Raw genomic sequence first — 8087 nt, forward strand, 5'->3', positions numbered from 1 at the left:
CATTTCATGGTTTAAAGCTGTATCACGGATGCTTTCGTACATATTCGTACATATTTTGAGACGTCAGTGGAGCAGTTTGAGCTCTTGTTGGCAGAGTTGGGACCAAATCTGAGGCGGCAAAGAAATAATTTCAGAGAGCCGACTGACCATAAGCAACATTTAGCTGTGTGTCTGAGGTGAAATAGGATTCTTTTACCAGTTTACTAAAATGTCAATGAATATCCAGTACCGCTTGATCCAAACAATAAATGCAGCAAATTTGTCCAGCAAATTATGCGTTTGGTGTGAACAAATGCATGTAGAAAAGGTGAGTACAGTGTTTGAACGCCTTTAATGTTAGTGTTTTGTAGACCCCCCTCCCAAATGAAAATTTTAAAGTAAACAGAAGCAGGGACAAACACCCTTCATCTATAAAGGGTTTGTCCAACAGAGGGCACTCTCCAATTTGCATATTGGTAACACAACCAATGTGGAAGTTGGTTGTGTGCTGGTAAACCAGCACACAACCAGCTGATGGTGTAAATGAGTAAAAAGTAGCGAGGCGTAGCACGTTTTAGAGAAATCTGCATCTCTTTCACATGTCTGAAGGGGGAAAAATTGACCATCTATTGGAAAACTGTACTTTTAAAATCAATAAATATATCATTGATCCATTCGCTTCCGCTTTTCAGGGTCGCAGGGGGTGCTGGAGCCTATCCCAGATGTCATAGGGCGAGAGGCGGGGTACACCCTGGACAGTTTGCCAGTGTGTCGCAGGGCTAACACACAGGGACAGACCATTCGCACTCAATTCACACCTATAGGGAAATTAGGTTTTTCAATTAATCTATCCCCACAAAGTGCATGTCTTTTGATGTTGGGAGGAAGCCAGAGTACCCGGGGAGAACCAACACAAACACGAAAAGAACATGCAAACCTAGCCTGATGGTGGAATTGAACTCACCTTCTTGCTGTGATCCAACAGTGCTAACTGCCGTGTTGCCAATAATAAATAAATAAATAATAATAATTTATTGCTTTATTGGGGAAAGAAAACCACATATCGGCAACGTTCCCTCTAAGCTGCGCACTGCTGGCACGGTCTCTGCGCACAGAAAATCTGCATTGCGCACACAAAAAAAATCTAACCTGAATTGAAATTAAAATAAATACATTAACAATTCTATTTTGTAGTGTTAGTCAGTAAGTGACTGGCTGCTCCAGTATGGGATAAGAATGATGCCACCTCATCCCATAGTCCAGCCAATGATGCGATTCACATTCGTATATACGCAGCTAATCAGCATTGTTGACAGGCAATGACAGCGTCCTTATGTGCCGACACCAATGTTTTCGCTAGCAAAGTGGCGTGGTTGATGTGGAGTGAAGCCACCTCCAATGGTGTACAACCATTGGAGATGTGAGCAGGACAGACGGAACAATTGACAGAAAAAGTGTGGCCTTTATACCAGTTTTTAAATTGTGTTGATGGGCCATGTAAAACCAGAGTTATGATAAAAGTGTGTGTTCGCTCAGACACATGAAAAATTACAGTGGGGCAAAAAAGTATTTAGTCAGCCACCGATTGTGCAAGTTCCCCCACCTAAAATGATGACAGAGGTCAGTAATTTGCACCAGAGGTACACTTCAACTGTGAGAGACAGAATGTGAAAAAAAAAATCCATGAATCCACATGGTAGGATTTGTAAAGAATTTATTCGTAAATCAGGGTGGAAAATAAGTATTTGGCCAATAACAAAAATACAACTCAATACTTTGTAACATAACCTTTGTTGGTAATAACAGAGGTCAAACGTTTACTATAGGTCTTTACCAGGTTTGCACACACAGTAGCTGGTATTTTGGCCCATTCCTCCATGCAGATCTTCTCGAGAGCAGTGATGTTTTGGGGCTGTCGCCGAGCAACACGGACTTTCAACTCCCGCCACAGATTTTCTATGGGGTTGAGGTCTGGAGACTGGCTAGGCCACTCCAGGACTTTCAAATGCTTCTTACGGAGCCACTCCTTTGTTGCCCGGGCGGTGTGTTTTGGATCATTGTCATGTTGGAAGACCCAGCCTCGTTTCATCTTCAAAGTTCTCACTGATGGAAGGAGGTTTTGGCTCAAAATCTCACGATACATGGCCCCATTCATTCTGTCCTTAACACGGATCAGTCGTCCTGTCCCCTTGGCAGAAAAAAAGTCCCATAGCATGATGTTTCCACCCCCATGCTTCACAGTAGGTATGGTGTTCTTGGGATGCAACTCAGTATTCTTCTTCCTCCAAACACGACGAGTTGAGTTTATACCAAAAAGTTCTACTTTGGTTTCATCTGACCACATGACATTCTCCCAATCCTCTGCTGTATCATCCATGTGCTCTCTGGCAAACTTCAGACGGGCCTGGACATGCACTGGCTTCAGCAGCGGAACACGTCTGGCACTGCGGGATTTGATTCCCTGCCGTTGTAGTGTGTTACTGATGGCGACCTTTGTTACTTTGGTCCCAGCTCTCTGCAGGTCTTTCACCAGGTCCCCCCGTGTGGTTCTGGGATCTTTGCTCACCGTTCTCATGATCATTTTGACCCCACGGGATGAGATCTTGCGTGGAGCCCCAGATCGAGGGAGATTATCAGTGGTCTTGTATGTCTTCCATTTTCTGATGATTGCTCCCACAGTTGATTTTTTCACACCAAGCTGCTTGCCTATTGTAGATTCACTCTTCCCAGTCTGGTGCAGGTCTACAATACTTTTCCTGGTGTCCTTCGAAAGCTCTTTGGTCTTGGTCATGGCGGAGTTTGGAGTCTGACTGTTTGAGGCTGTGGACAGGTGTCTTTTATACAGATGATGAGTTCAAACAGGTGCCATTCATACAGGTAACGAGTGGGGGACAGAAAAGCTTCTTACAGAGGACGTTACAGGTCTGTGAGAGCCAGAGATTTTCCTTGTTTGAGGTGACCAAATACTTATTTTCCACCCTAATTTACGAATAAATTCTTTACAAATCCTACCATGTGAATTCATGGATTTTTTTTTCACATTCTGTCTCTCACAGTTGAAGTGTACCTCTGGTGCAAATTACTGACCTCTGTCATCATTTTAAGTGGGGGAACTTGCACAATCGGTGGCTGACTAAATACTTTTTTGCCCCACTGTAGAAGGAACATTGCATATCGGCAGCACTTTCCATCCTGCACTTCTGCACTCATGCTATGACCATTTACAGCACAATGTCCAAGTTAGTGCTTAGAGATTAATGAACAAAGACCAAGACAGAGGAAGCAGTTGAAGGGCCTCAAGTCTCATCAACATCAGCTCAGTAGCAGAGGACAGCAGTACTGCTCTGAACTGCAGCAGACACTGAAAACAGAGGAAGTGGTTTTTCCACAATTTGGGAGTACAATGGCACCGCTGTGTAGGCTCTCTCACTGCCTAATGCAAAGGGCGCCCTTTTTAATGCTGAGCACAGGATGTCGAGAGAGACCATCAGCACTTCACAAGGACAGCTGGGGGGGAAAAGAGAGACTGCTGTCTGACTTCTGATTACTTTTGTAGGATAGGTGCTGTACCTGAACTCGTTCCTTCTGTAATCTGGGATTTTGTTCTGACAGAATAAAGACACCATTGCTTCAGTAATGGCAAGTGTGGCTGTGAAATTGTTCAGGCTCTAGCAAGCAGTGATTCTGCCACTGTGTCTCTAAATCAGCCACATTTCTCTGTTTGTTCAGTTATTTATGATTTAAAAATGTTTTGTTACCATTTCAAAAGTGGTTATAGTAAGAAGTTCTTAAAAGTACTACATAACTCAGAGAGGAGAGTTCACTTTGGGGCTTACACTCGATAAGAAATAGGTTTTTAATTCAACTCATGTGATGAGCTGAATATTTTAACCCAAACCTTTATACTGTTTGGTTTGCCTGCTGTTTGAAAGCTGGACTAATTCACAATTTTACCTCTCAGTGATTCCTGAGATTAGGGACAAAACAGGTTTTAATTTTCTAAATTATATTTTTTAATTTTTCAAAAACATATTTACATATAATTGTTACACAAAGTTTTGGCTGTCTCACCATGTTTTGGTACAATCTCCCAGGTGTAACATTTTTTAATAATTTATGTTTTTGCTGGAGAAGTGCAAGGTTTTTGTCAACACCGTCAGACACAAAGAAATGCAGAAATATATATTTTAAATTAAGTTGTTTCAGCTATTTTGACTATTAGCAGCTTCTCTATTCTATTGTTTATGCACATATGTTTTCAAAGTAATTATACCACATTTAAAAGTAAATGACAGAGTAGTTTGGGCCCGGTAGCAGGATTCATACATCATCACTTAAAGAACAGCTCTCGGGGCACAGCTAGCTCAGTAGATGCCACATGATCGAAAGGTTGGGCGTTCAAATCCAACGAACGGAGGCTATCCTGGATTGGTAGCTGCCCACTGCATCACTGAGTGAATGGGTTAAATGCAGAGTACTAAGCATTTTCCTACAGGATTAATAATGTATACATAAACAATTAGATTCAAGATAAGGCAAATTTGATAATATTTGACACATCTGTGAAGCAGAAATATCAGTAAAATACACAGGAAGTAATATGACTGAAATATTAGTAAAAACAGCATTAGAAAAAGGGTCAACACCATCAGACAAAAATTCTGATGGTGTTGACATCTGATGGTGTTGACAAAATACCCTACTTCTCTTATAACACATGTTTTTCTGACAGAAGCCATCTTGTTTTTCATCATTTGCTTATGGCCTCAACAATCTACCTCAATGAGGCTGTTTTTACAAGAAAAAATAATTAAACCTTGGATTACATCGACTTTGGTGTTGACGCACTATGGTTGTGACACAGAGTTTTATCAGAAAGGTGTGCAATAAATGAAATAAAAACAAACAAATTATCACAGCAGTGACCTCATGGCATGTGTATCAAACAGGAAGTGGTAAAGGGGTCCTCAGAGTGTAAGCTACCCACAATAATTCCTGATTTATTTGTACATTTAAAAAAATCTGACGGTGTTGACACAAACTCTGGACACGATTTTAATCACTTAAAAAATATTTAAAAATAAATTTTCAATTGCATATTTTGATATTATATAAGGTATTGACTTATATACTTAGTGACGAGAACATGTTTAATTTTACATTACTTTTATTTTTTTTTCTGTATTTTAATATTATCACACCTGCTTCTGGACAATGGATTTTTAAGGTACTGGTAATGTATTGTACCATTTAAAATAAATATATATTTATAAAAAATGCAAAATCATAGTTTTGTTGTATAAACATTGCCTTGGTTTGTCTTTTAGGCAGTTGGGTTAACACTTCTATGCATATTTTTAACCACATAATTGGGTTTTATCTGCCGGACATGTTTTGTCCCTTATCTCAAGAATCACTGCTCTAATATTTCAGCTGCAGGTCACCTGCCACATTGATTTTAGGCTCATTTGTCACAGCTAGCCTTTGTAGCTCTCACAAATAAAACAGCAACTTTCTTCAAAAAACAAAGAGAGAGGATATTTCTTTTGCTTTCAGGAGATTCAAATTCACATGTAGTTTTCTGGCAGGTAACATTGGTTAGGACTGTGCCACCTGTGCTAGTGGAAACAATAAGTTCTGAATTTCCGCCTAAGGCCAACTTGCAACGCACAATAAGCCATGACCCCCAAGAAAAAACCTTTTCTTATAGATAGCCCCTGGCCACTTGTACTGGATTTGACCTGCTTTTGGCTTCAGAACAACTTTAATTCTTCACTGCACAGATTGAACAACCTTCTGGAAATATTCATCAAAGAATGTGGTTTATACTCACATGATAGCATCACACCGTTGCTGCAGATTTCTCGGCTGTTCACTCATAATGCATAATGTTCATACGTAAGAGTCTCCTGTTCCGCCATGAGCCAAAGGTGGTCTGTTGGATTGAGATCTGGTGACTGTGGAGGTCATCTAAATACAGTGTACTCTTTATCATGTAGACAAAAAACAGAAAAAATATTATTAGAGCTTTGTGACATGGTGTGTTATCCTACTGGAAGAAGCCATCAGAAGATGTAGTCCTAAAGTGATGGACATGATCAGCAGAAATAGTCACATACGCTGTAACTCTTAAACAACGCTCATTTGATGCTAAGGGCCCAAAATACCACCACTACTAATCTGAACTATTGATATAAGGCAGGATTTCATGTCTGACCCTACAATCTAAATGCTCACAGCAGAAATTCTCAGAGTCATCAGAAGAAATGTTCTTCTATTGTCAGATTTTGGTGAACATTTGTCAAATGTGGCCTTAGTGTCTTGTTCTTAGGTGACAGGAGTGGCAGAAGACCATACTGGGGGCTCTTTTGCAAACTAAGATGCTCTTCTGCATACTTTTCTTGTAACAATTGGTTATTTGAGTTACTGTTGCCTTCCTCAGTCTGAGGCATGCTGGCCTTTCTCCTCTGACCTCTGGCATCAACAAGGGACGCCAGAGGTCAGGGAACTGCTGCACCCTGGATATTTTCTCTTTTTCGAAACATACTTTGTAAACCCTAAAGGTAAAGGTTTTTGAAAACTCTAGTAAATCAGCAGTTTCTGAAGTATTCAGACCACCCTGTCTGGCACCAACAACCATGCCACGTTCAAAGTCACATAAATCACTTTTCTTTTCTTTTCTTTTCTTTTCCATTATGATGTTCAGTTTGAACTTCAGTAGGTCATCTTAACCATGTCTACGTGTCTAAAATTGTTTCCATGTGATTGGCTCATTAGAGAGTCACATGGTACCTAGCAAGTGTTCAGTGAGTGGTTATAAATGGCAAAATAATCTATATATAATTTTTAAAATGTGCCATACACTACAACATGTGGACTTTTGAAACAATGTCCAAGTGTCAACAAGACATTTGCTTAACTCTCTTTCAAACCAAATGTAACAGGATGTTAGTTTCGATGGCTTTGAGGCCTCAGATGTCTTTTAGATCTTTAATCAAAAAAAATTCCCCTGCGGTTTATATCTTTTTGCCATTTAATTTCTTGCATGCATTTTTAACATGTCTGAGCTGGAAACATATTTTCTTGATGGTCTAACCTTTCATGGATCAAGTTTTAAAATGTGACTCTTATGAAGTACTAAGAAAATCTTTGGGCTACAGATTTCTTTGGGCTACATTTGGCCATGACTAAGGGGAATTGACTCAAGACAGTCTGGCTACGGCCATATTGCTCTCTGATGAGGCGAAGGTACCAAAAGTAGCCCAGATTGGGCCAAATATGTCCACTATCTGGGCTGTATTCATAACAAGATTTGCTTGAGGTGTCATTTTGACAGCTCGGTGAATAAAGCCTGTTAAATTACTGTTAGCCTTACTGTGTAGCCTTGTTTATGCTTCATCCACAGCACATACCCGTCTAACTGTTTTAAACTGGTTAGTAGCTTGTGTCACCTGATATTTCTGAAAGAACACCATGCACACCACCACCATCAAATTATACAAATTAATTTTTCCTTCAAATGTCATGTCATTCATGTCTGACGTCACTTTTGCGTAGGTTTATGGGATCTTTGGTTTTGTTGTCAGCCACCAGAGACCTTCTGATCAATTAACAATGATTCAGTGAGGTCAAATTCCCTTCACAGCCCAAAGAAAACAGACGACACCATTGTAAGCATCTTGGTGAATTTTATATAGCAGGTTATCGCTCTCTTTATAAAAGATTTCTTGGGTGGTGCCACAGAATCATGCTGATAGAGCCCTTCTTCACATATTGATCTCTATTTAGTAATTCTGTGCTCACATGATGAAGAGGGGAAAGCAATGACTGGAATGTGGAGTTTGGTTGAGCAGATTCCGACACATAAAGCAAACTGCATGCAGGCACTTGCCAGCATGTGCGTGCATGCATGCGTGCGCATCTAATCCTTCAAAAGGCTGGCAGTGACTGGCCCAAAAATCGGATGTTTTCTCATTCGAGCGTTTCCCAGACACACCTCTCTTTGCCTCCTCCTCCTGCCTTTTCTCCACTTCTATATACCGTCTGTCTGCCTGACATCCCCATAATTTACTTTATAGTTGTCGGTAAAGGGGGAAAGTGGAAAAAAA

Source organism: Diplotaxodon limnothrissa, linkage group LG23 (genome assembly GCF_057381915.1).
Source record: "Diplotaxodon limnothrissa isolate DT_005_m linkage group LG23, D_limnothrissa_male_GT1.1, whole genome shotgun sequence".
Taxonomy (NCBI): domain Eukaryota; kingdom Metazoa; phylum Chordata; class Actinopteri; order Cichliformes; family Cichlidae; genus Diplotaxodon; species Diplotaxodon limnothrissa.